The following is a 12825-nucleotide window of genomic DNA, read 5'->3' on the forward strand; positions in this document are numbered from 1 at the left end:
CCTGCCCACACTTCTTACATGCTGTAAGAAATATTCCTAAAATTTCCAATGCGCCGCCAATCTTGGGACTGGCTCACTCATCCTTCAAACAAGAACACATCAATACTAAGTACTGCGATAGGTAGAATAACTGATGACTGGTTGGTATCTATAACTATGTATAACCTAACATAAAAAGACTTCGAAAGACTTGAAAAGGAGTGAAACTGTCTTAAGCCTCTTTAATTATTTCGTGCGTAGCAGATTAGAATTACATTTTTACATTACATTAGCAGCCTGTAAATTTCCCACTGCTGGGCTAAGGTCCCTCTCCCTTTGAGGAGAAGGTTAGTACAGAATAGAATATTGTTGCTTAATTTGGTCACAGTGTCAAAAATTGCATATTAATTGAGTCGAGAATATACAAAAAAAGTTTCTTGATCAACTATCATATAGATTTAGGATAAATTCAAAGTCTTATAATGAAAGATGCAATCTGTTCAATATACAAAGTCATAGGAATAGGTAGGAATTCCATCATATCGAGATTATCATTGTTATACATCACCAGTAGTAATTCAGTATCAAAGTATATCAGTATTAAAGTAAAAGATTTAGACATATGTCACGATAGTCGCCCTCAATTCAATCAAAAAATAAAGAATTTTATTTGTGCTCAATTCTTACCATATGGTTTACCTTATTGGTTTTATTAATTATTATTTATTATATAATAGTTTAAAAAATGTATTATATTTCTTAATAATTATGCTTATTTTTAATTTATATTTTCAATAATTGCATATGATAATGCATGGTGAGACTAGCTGTAAGTAGTAGAACTTTTGTCTCGATAATTTTGAAATGTAATTTTATTTTTTATTTTGGATGTGATATTGTATCTACTGTTGGTTGTCCTAATGAAAATAAAATGAAATAAAGCCCTACCACCAAGTGTGTATGATATATACAACACAAAATATACACCATGTATATATACTATACTATGTATATATTATATCGTAAAATGATATAAGATTAAGGTGGAATTCGCTCAAGCGAGAATAATATGTGTTCACACTCAAGAGACTACGAGCTGAGTTGACTATTTTTGGCATCGAGCTGTGTCTTTGTATATTATTATAGACAATCGTTCGAGCCAAAATCTTGTCTCGTTTTGGACTATATACGACTTATAATATTATTTATAAATAATTAAAAATTTAAAAGAACATTATTTAGATTTATAAACAATTGTAGAAAATATATGATAAAATATAGTTTGTAATGAGTTTTATATAATTTAAGCCTTATCACCCCCAAGGTGTTTTCGGTCCACTGAGAAACGAACACTTTCGGAACTGAAAAGATTAGTACTTTTGAAAAACAAGTCGAACAATAGCAAAATAATTATTATAAAAAATATTATTATGTTAAATGTTATTATTATATATATTATAATCAATAAGATTTATACTATAAAATAATTTTGTAAATTTGTTTTTATAATTTTATAAACAATTAATTGCATGCGATCATTCCGTTCGCGTTATACAAAATTATCAAGAAAGTATATTTTGAGTATGTATTTGTAATTATTCTTTAACATTTTTTGTTTTACATTTGAGGGCAGAGTATTTATCGAAAAAGGAAAATTATAGTCAAGAACTATAAATGGTACGATTACCTTCAAGGTATTTCGTATACAACGTAAAATGATTAAATACATTCAATCATATTATATTTTAACATATTACAAAAATTCTTTATTAAAATTTTATTGTATTTTGTTTGATAAACGATGTTTTATAAATATATTTATTTTATATGATAAAATACATGGAGTTACTATTTGTTGACCTGTTAAGCTTATATATCCTGCTGCGCCAAATTAAATTGGTCATAGTTTTACGTATTGTTTTAATTTATCTATAGACCATATAAATACTGAGGTTTGTATTGACCTTTTTCGGTAGAATTTTGATTAAAACCAGTGCTGGCATATGTATGTACGTATATATGCATTTAATTTTAGATTGTACGAGTCTTGCCAATCTTAGTCACAATATTGATGATTAAAGAAATCTCGTGAGAATCAAATGGCATCCTAGGTCTCAATAAACTGTATTTTAGCCAATTTATCCGGTAACAAGTTTCCGGAGTCGGGGATATCTTCGTATTTCTTTCAATCGACCAGGGCTCGCTATTCCCTTCCCAATCGTGCGATTCTCCCCGAGGCCGCACAATTTTCTATATGAGCCACTCTCGACAAATATTATTGCTTTTACACAATATCGTTGGCAGTGCCGTTTTATTAAACATTTTATATCGCATTAAGCTTATAATAAATTTGAACACAGATTTTCGTTATTTGAAACTGGTTATTTTGATGTATAAAATCCTAATGATAAGTCGTTCGGATACAAACATTAAAGGCATTTATTGTTATCCATAAATTGAAATAAAGTAAATATATTTATAAAGAAAAATAATATATGGATCGGTATCAATGATGTGTGTAATCGTAAAACGTGTAAACGTTGTCGTATAAAAAAAACGCATCGTTTCGCACTATCGGGAATTTGTATTAGTTAGTAGGCAGAGCGTGAGCCACCCGATGGTAAGTGGTCGCCACCGCCCATAGAAAATGACGCAAACAGAAATATTAACCATTACTTCACTGATGTTCCACCAACTACCAACTAAAATGTTATGTATCTTGTGCATATATTTAACTGGCTCACTCACCTTTCAAACCGGAACACTACAAACAAAAACCGGAACCAAGTATTGCTGCTTGGCAGTAGAATACCAAAACCCTATTACCACGTGAAAAGCATTCGCTTTTGACATTGTATTCGCTTTCCTTGCTTCACTATAATGTGGCGCGTGCCAGCAACAGCTTAACTTTTGAATAGTATACGTTATAAATATATTTTTTGAAAAATAAATTCAAGTGGGATAATTGCGGATGAAAACTTAAAGTATTTAGTGAAAATATAAAACGATTTTTACGAAATAAAGGAATGAGATTCCGCACTAAGCAGTTACACAAAGCCGTAAGGGGCACACACTTGTATTGCTCCAATTACACGTTTAATTTGCATTTAAAACAAACGTAGCGATATAAATAGTTAAACGGAGACAGGCGGCAATTTAGAGTGGAAACCCTAATTTTCTGGCGAACACTGGAATTGTGTACAGAGAACAAAGTTGCCGACTCGTACTCGATGTGAGGTCGAAACAACATTTCGTTTACTTTGCCCCCGAGAGCCCGGACGAGTGTGAAACCGATAAGCATTTTACATCAATTTATTTTTTATTACTAAAGTTGAAAAACAAACATACGTAGTTCTTTTTTGTATTCTATAAGAGGAAAAGAGAGAGGTGATTTTATGTCACCTGTTTGTAAGTGCCTACTTTACTTGGTGGTAGGGCTTTGTACAAGCCCGGTAGGTACCACCCACTCATCAGATATTCTACCGCCAAATAACAGTACTCTCTATTGTTGTGTTCCGGTTGGAAGGGTGAGTGAGCCAGTGTAATCACAGGTACAAGGGACATAACATCTTAGTTCCCAAGGTTGGTGGCGCATAGGTGAGCTAAGGAATGGTTAATATTTCTTGCAGCGCCTTTGTCTATGGGCGGTGGTGACCAATGCCAAGAAAAAAAAAACTACTTGAATAAAGTCTTTTTGTTTTGAATGATACATACGAGTACATATCCTGTGCTTGTGTGTACAGTTTTATGTGAGTTCCGCTGGGTTCAATTTTGGGGCATACTGTCTGTGATGTTTTTTCACCTCGAGAATCTTAGAAAGAAAAGATAATATCGGTATATTTTATTGGGAATTGCAACCTTTGCGTAATCAGATGGTATAGGAGCTATTTATGCGCGGAATGAATATAAAATTCAGTTACCATTGCGTAACGTTATCGATCGGCATAAATTGTATTCGTAGACTTATTATATTACACATTGAACTGATTTATTTGCTGTCAAGTAGATCAAGTACTGGACGTCAATTAATCCTTTTTTATACAAGAAAGGCCTATGTGGTTGGTTGGAATAAATTACACAATAAACTGATCCAGGAAAATTGGCTCGCGATTGAGGTGCAAAGATTCCATTTCATAAACATTTTCACAAATTTCTCGTCACTCAAATTTCAAAATCAATAAGGTTTTAAATTTGTAGCAAGTCCAAAAATAACCCAGACGTTCGCTGCAGCTTTTTCGAACACTCACTACACAACTCGTCCAAGTTTGAAAGAAATCTATTCTCGATAACCTACATAAATATTTTTTTGGTCTTCTTGGGCTAGAATGACAATGTTGAGGAGTCGATTGAATTAATCCTTAGTGTACTCGAGTGAAACCGGGACTGGTTACTAGTATCCATATAATTGGGCACCATTTTCTCATTAGTTTTTCAGTTAAATTTTATATAGATTTATGATTACGTTCGACATTTTTAAATTTACATTAATTATTTTTCTCTCAAGTTACATTATGTCTGTGACAGTTCTGTTAAATATAAGAGGGCAAAATTGAGGATCAAAGAGGTGCACTGCCCTTTTAAAAACAAAATTACGTGAAAACCTTTATAAGACTCAGCTATGCTTTAACAACATCAATTAAACTAGTGGGTCACCCGCGAAACTTATCCGCGTTTTTTCAAAAGTTTTTTTAGTTATGTCGAAACCTACCACAGATTTTGTTTTATTTTTAATTTCATTGTAATGCCAAAATGATGAAACTTTATTTAAATGGAATTTATAATGTCAAATAGTATACATAAGTTGAATTGGAATTGGAGTTTGTCAATATCAATTTAGTATAATTTATTAGCATTAGCATTAGCAGCCCGTAAATGTCCCACTGCTGGGATAAAGGCCTCCTCTCCCTTTGAGGAGAAGGTTTTGGAGCATATTCCACCACGCTGCTCCAATGCGGGTTGGCGGAATACACATGTGGCAGAATTTCGTTGAAATTAGACACATCCGGGTTTCCTCACGATGTTTTCCTTCACCGCTGAGCACGAGATGAATTATAAACACAAATTAAGCACATGAAATTTCAGTGGTGCCTGCCTGGGTTTGAACCCGAAATCATCAGTTAAGATGCATGCGTTCTAGCCACTGGGCCATCTCGGCTCATAAGTATAATTTTGTTTTCGTTTTTCTTTTTTTTTCTTATACAGCCATAACACCGCTCTCTAATCGGCCAGTAACATATTTCTGCTTTATTTCTTGTTAAAATGAGACCATAATAGATTTTTTATGTGCAGCTATCATTCTATAATCACTGGGACAAAAATTGGCTTACGCTATTAATATACAAGCTGCTTTGTAAATTATTCCAAAAGTAAACTTTTACAATTACGTAACAATGTGGCACACTGATAGATATTCCGAGCAACAATGCTAAAAATTTTACACAGATACAAGAGCTAAAATGTCACGAGTTTAGTTGGAAACAAACAGAATTAGTTCCCTTGGACTTTTAGCAAAATATTAGCACTTTTGACTCTATAAATACACAACAGCCAACACTGTTTATTCTTTAGATTACATTATTAATAATGTTGAACTATCATTCATCAACATTCGCTACTACCAATAAATTCAAAGTTTGAATTTAGAATAATGAAACGAATTGAGTTCAACGTGAAGAGGTAATATATATTTATTTCTTGTTTTTTTTTTTTTTGTTTTTTGATTTATCATAATAATATAAAAGTACTCAGTAGTTATTTGTCTTATAACGCTACCGAAAACGATGGGTATACCATGATCGGATCAATAAACCGTTATAAGATTTTTTTTTCTCTGTAACTCTCCGTTTAAAAATAGGCGGTGCTTACATTCTCACGGCTTAGAAAGCTGGAACTTATTCTGGTCGTGCCTGATTGCCAATCGGATTATGAGTGTGAAGGAATGATGTGTACTTGTATTTACACACAGTTGTGCACTAAAATCTAAAATCGATTAGAGACTCATTGTAACCATATATATCAATTTATGGACAATATATATTTTGTTTATTATATATATTTTGACGACCTCCGTGGTCGAGTAGTGTGTACACCGGTTTTCATGGGTACGCCACTCTGAGGTCCCGGGTTCGATTCCCGGCCGAGTCGATGTAGAAAAAGTTCATTAGTTTTCTATGTTGTCTTGGGTCTGGGTGTCTGTGGTACCTTCGTTACTTCTGATTTCCATAACACAAGTGCTTTAGCTACTTACATTGGGATCAGAGTAATGTATGTGATGTTGTCCAATATTTATTATTTATTATTTATTATTATTTATTTATATATTTTATAAGAAATCCTACAACGGAACCGCGCGAATACCTGCCAGGTAACCTATTAAATAATAGATTTTCTACATCAGTTTAATATCTAGAATATTAACAGTTTTTTTCAGAAACTAATGGTAGCTGAGTTTATTAAAAGCGTCATATTTTTTTTCACGCACGGATACCCGATTCTGAAAGGTATTCGGGGCTCTGAGGCTAAATCATGAAACCTCACATAATTCGACATAACATAAATTTTTTGAATAACGAAAATAAAAATTTATTCCTACATAAATTTGTAAAATGGCGTGATTATGAGAATACATTCACAGCCCTGTAATAATACCCAGTTAGACATAAAAACACGTGTAACATCACATTGTGACGTAACATCTCTCGGACAGGATTAATTTTGTTCAGACAATATAACTGGTGTTTTTATCAAGGGGTCACTTTAGGTCGGTTTTGGTTAATATATAACAAAAACTCGACCAAAAAATATGATTTATCGTATGTAATACACGAACATTTTCAGTTTTATCGTATAGGACACATATATCATAAAAATATATAATAAAATAGCTACTGAGTATAGTTTCTTCTCAATTATCTTCGCTAGAGGTTGTTGGAGTTTTTATTTTTTATTTTACATAAATAAAATGAAATTTTAGACGTAGATAGACAAAGGTCTAAGTCTAAACAATAGAAATCAACTTTATCAAATATATCAACGTTTCTATAAATCTTTTGGGATGTATAAATTTCTGATTTTCTTTTATCTTTTTAAATTTTGGCAGCGTTCGCTTCTAAAGCGTATAAAACTACAATATTCACTTAGATTACGTCAACATATTAAACACTACTAGTTACCGCCCGTAGCGTCGCTCACGTTTGTCGGGTCAGTATAAAAAAGGAGCCTGTTTGAACTCTATGGCCTTCCATAGAGTTCAAACTTGATTCATACCAAATTTCGCAAAATCTGTATCAGTGTTTTCGTCACGAAAGAGCAATAGACAGAAAGAAGGAAAGGCTTATTTAGGATAAGACGACCATTGACGACCTCCGTGGTCGAGTAGTGTGTACACCAGATTTCATGGGTACGCCACTCCGAGGTCCCGGGTTCGATTCCCGGCCGAGACCATGTAAAAAAAAGTTTATTAGTTTTCTATGTTGTCTTGGGTCTAGGCGTTTGTGGTACCGTCGTTATTTCTGATTTTCCATAACACAAGTGCTTTAGCTACTTACATTGGGATCAGAGTAATGTATGTGATGTTGTCCAATATTTATTTATTATTATTTGTTATTTATGAGACAAAAAAAAAACAAAACAATTATTTGTAAGGAATGTACAATCCAGCAGAATTTCTCAGGACTCCGAGTAGTAAAACCAAATTGCTTACAAAAAATTTAAAGAAGGCTTTAGCAATAATGCATTAGCGATTTTAGAATTCCCTGATATAATATAATTGTCCAGTAAATAGGATTCCGTTCTGAAGCGTCTGCTGGCTTAGAGACGGTTATAATTTTCAGGAGCTCACACGAGATGAGCGTTATAAATAGTTAAGCAAGACCGTTGGTTAAAGTAGATTTTATATTGCGACGCTCATTTTTCTTACTGCACTTTATAGCAAGTAATAAATAAAGGCGACTAATGTTTTTTTACTTTGTCATATCATAACTGTAGCCAGTTTTTTTTAAAGAATAGTATAACCCTTTATAAGTATTAGCAATGCCCCAAATTAATTAAGGAATTATTAATATTCCTATTTACCCCGTCTTTTAAGCTTATGACTTGTGTTAGGAGTGGGGACGACAATAGCCCAAGGATTGATCGTGCGACTTTTTATATCGCTGGGCGGACCATAAAACATTGAACTATTGAGCTGATTGTGTTATAACTGTGTGATACTTGGTTTATTTTAAAGCAAATATATATATACACTAACAATTAATATAAATAGTATAGAGAATCGAATTTCTAAACGAATCACAAAGCCGCCCGCGCCGCGTGCGCCTACCGCCGCCCCGTTACCGTGAGCGGGACGATTGAGAGTCGAGGTTGGTACGCGCACGAATATAACTACGGCGTCCGCTGTTGCGCCGTTTATCTGATATAATTGTTAGTTCAAGTTATTAAAATATATATGTTTATTAATTGTATAATAAATGTTCGCATATAGTAAAGTGCATTTACACACCCGCAATAATAGTTGACTCTAAATATTATACTGCTGGCCTCCTTTACGCCACGCGGCTCTAGCGCAAATTGGTGAATACATAATATAATTCTACCGCCTACGAGATCTTTATGTTTGAATCGCTCGGATCCACTCAAAATGATAAACAAGGATATTGAGATTAATAATATAGATACATATACAAATTAATACAATGATGCAAATGAGCGTAGATCTAAAAGGATATTATTCTCAGCGACGGCGCTTCAATCAATGATACGCCGTAATAATAATCCCTTAGTTTATTTTACCATAAATATATGTATTGTGTCTTAATCAAAATGAATCATATAATCTGTGATATATTTTATTTAATCTATATCACTAAAACACAATCCGCCATCTTGCAAGCGACGGCCATTTTGAAAAGAAAACAATAAAAGATTGTATCGTGTTGTACAATCGGTTCGATGAAAAATTGTTTTATCAAAATGGGTAAACTTAATGTTATAACTTTAACAAAAACTTATACAATACATTCAATTTAAAGTAATCTATTAATCGATTAATTTTATTATTTCATAGTTTTAAACTTGAAGTCAAAATAAAAAACTATTAATGTTGTTCAATGATCGAATGATTACTACGATCCTTTGTTCGTGGAAACAGTGTACGTGATTACCTCAGGGTTACTTTAGACAGCGTTGACAGATTACATAACGATTGCAACTGAAACTTCACGCTATAACGGGTATAGAAGCAAGTACAGTTCTATATGTAACTTTGTTGCCTAAATAGGATTAGTTGTGATTTAACTTGAGCGGAGGAAGTCCAGCATTGAACTGTGCGAATTTTCACGTATTACGTCACGTGGTTTTTAATTCCTAGGTTCAGCTGTGTAGGAAACCTGCTCGGATAGATACAATAAATACCAATATTTCTAATAGATTTTTTTCATGATAAATGTAGGTAGACGAAATAATAGGCTGCGTGTAGATAAGTGGTCATCGCCGCCTATAAAATCTGGTGCTGTAAGAAATATTAACCATTCTTTACATGACTAAGGTGCAACCCCTGTGAATTAAGATGTTATATTCTATGTGGCTGTAGTTACACTGGTTCACTCACACTACAAACTACGACATTACTAAGTATTGCCGTTTGACGGAAGAATATCTGATGAGTACTACAAGAAGAGGGTACCTACCCACACGGGCTTACCACCAAGTTATATTGAATGCAATTACAATAAACAAAAGGATTTTAATTTGTCGAATTTATTATTATTTTACCATTTATTTAATTAGTGACAATGGATTTTATCGATAAATAAACCGTGTACGTAAAAAGTGTATCATAATTGCAATTCTAGCATTCCCATAGAGCCTTTATAGATATTACATGACGTCATCCCCGTGATTTCTAAATTAAATCTTAGAATTAATTAAATTTATTGATATCGATTAAATAACTTCTGAGGTTTTTTACGGTTTCTATAATCAAATTTACAATCCAAATCGTGAATTAAAATTATATTTAAAGTTCATCATATATTTCATTAGTAACCCTCTCGAGGTAAAAGTGGGATGAATTAATTTCGACAATTCTAAATTTGAAATCACGTAATTGGTTTCCAACAGCTTTTTGCAAGGGGACAAAAGTGCAAAAACATTCCACATTTAGCAGCTACGTTATTCCGTTAACGACTGAGCTCGTCTGATAATAAAACGGGAGTGGTGGGAAATTCAATTAGTCGATGCCGAATTCCAAGTTAACCGCGCTATTCTCATTTCGCTTTTTGCCAAGGCCCATGCTTGTTAATGTGATTAAACTGTGTCTTTTACGACAACGCCATTTTATCACACCCACCACGTGCGTCGTTTTCTTGAGATAATTTTCTTTTACAAGTTTAAGCGCCAATAGCGCTTTGGCTTAAATCTGCCAAGCGATGTATAAAGTCTCAGGTATGATCCCGACCCAGGTATGATATAACCCAGGGTGGGTTATTGTTGTCCCCATTCCTAGCACAAGCTTTAAGCTTAATTGGAGGGGTCAATAGGGATATTAGATATTTTGTTTTGCGTCTGTCATTTCGTTGTCTCGATTCAACTGTATATTATTTTTATAAACAGACATGCATTCAATTTATACATTAGAAGAGCTTGTACCTTGGAAAATAGTGATTTTTTTTATAATAATGTAACACCCATCTTATTGATTGGTTGGTGTGGATCATTTTTCGCCCAGAGAATCAAAGGGAAATCCTAATAGCAATCTTGTGACCATTCCACGCGGTCATAATTTTTACATTGACTTTATTTATAAGTACTTATTTAATTTATTATTATTAATAATTATTATATAAATATAATATTTGCATGTTTATAATTATATTAAATAGTAATTATTCCAATAGGGAAATTGACTGAACGTTAGGTCCGTTGATATTGTTGCCTCACGTAAATCCGGCTTTTCACTATGGAATGTAATGTATATTATTTCCCGAATATAAATACTATGCTACAATGAATATTCACACGAAGGGATACATATGTATGTGTAATCACTGAAATGAACAGTACTCCCATTTAACCCACGCGGTCATAAACAGATAGGCAAGGCGGGTTATATAAAGCAAGGCAAGGTAAATCTATATCGTATAAGAAAAAAATCTATATACTTGAAACTCTGCGGTGAGTTCACAAAATATCAAAATGTGATAAGCGACCTTCAGTGAAAATAATTATAACATATAAGGATACAAGAGTCAAAATAGCGTATCATCATTTTATGTTATTTTTTTCCAAGATCGAACAAGTGATAGACAAAGTTCTTGCGTCGCACTGTCGTCTAGATATTAACTAGCAACAAAATAAAATTAAACCAATATATTGATAAGATATTAGTTTAAGTGTACGTGCAGACATTTTTTTCAATATATATTTATTAATATTTCATTTAGAGCCGAGATGGCCCAGTGGTTAGAATGTGTGCATCTTAACCGATGATTTCGGGTTCAAACCCAGGCAGGTACCACTGAATTTTCATGTGCTTAATTTGTGTTTATAATGCATCTCGTGCTCGGCGATGAAGGAAAACATCGTGAGAACACCTGCATGTGTCTAATTTCAACGAAATTCTGCCACATGTGTACTCCAAACCTTCTCCTCAAAGGGACAGGAGGCCTTTAGGCCAGCAGTGGGAAAATTTACAGGCTGCTAATGCTAAAATATTTCATTTCAATCATTTCGTGCGCCGCGTAATAAAATGAAAAACGATCAACGACAGTAATAATATATAAAATATATTTTATTAAAAAATAATATGTATGTTCAAAAATTTATTGCGAAATATAATAAAAATCACTTTGTTCGCTCCACTGTTTTCCCACGTAAGTGAAAATTCTTGTTTATTCTGATGTAAAAAACGTGATCATCATCCTTCCAAACTGACCTGTTTTTGTTTTACGGGGACAATTTATTTGTCTAAATATTCAAATATAAATTGAAACGCTTACAATTACATATTTATATAGTAATATCAACAAAACAACCTCGAAATAATCCTCAGATTAACTGACAGCTCATCTATTATTCAAATGTAATTAAGTCAAACGTGAAAAATAATGTTATATTAAAATAATAATGAAATTATTGAAATTTGAAAATGAGTTTCGTGGGTGTTATTTCAGTATTATATAAATATCGATTCTCGATTTTTGTGCAAAAGGAAAAAAAATATTCGTAAGATGACACATAAATAAAAAGTTGCTAAAGAAATATTTGCATATAGATAAGACTGACTAAGTTATTAACTATTAAATTAAAAAAGGTTTTAATGATTTTTCAATACGGTTGTTACCGTTATTCTTTGCTGATTCGAAATTCAAATTTAACAAGATTGGAATGAATTAAAACGCCTCTTAAAATTTTTTTGTAAGCAAAGTATTCGATACGATTGCTCTGCGTCGATCTTCACGCAACTGCCAACACCAAATGAACAAAGTTACAACTCAATCGGTTGAACGATGCATGAACGCATACAATACGAACAAAACACCATTGATTTTATATATCTCCCTTTTTTACGAGCCAAAAACTCTTTTCAAATGTTGAATATATCGTTTAAAGGTTCATATTATTCAACAACATACATAACAAAAAAAAAAAAATAAGCGGCAATTACTAAACATAATACAGCCTACCTAATTTAATTTTATTGCTTCCTAAGTCCTAATTAGATAGATTAGACTTAACAAAGCAATGTTCCTCAACCCAATCAATTTTCGAAGGGATTTTTTGTCATCATTCGTAAAATATTATTTTTCCTAAAAGACATAAAAATCGCCGCACAATATTTAAATATCG

Source organism: Vanessa atalanta, chromosome 5 (assembly GCF_905147765.1).
Source record: "Vanessa atalanta chromosome 5, ilVanAtal1.2, whole genome shotgun sequence".
In the NCBI taxonomy this organism is placed as follows: domain Eukaryota; kingdom Metazoa; phylum Arthropoda; class Insecta; order Lepidoptera; family Nymphalidae; genus Vanessa; species Vanessa atalanta.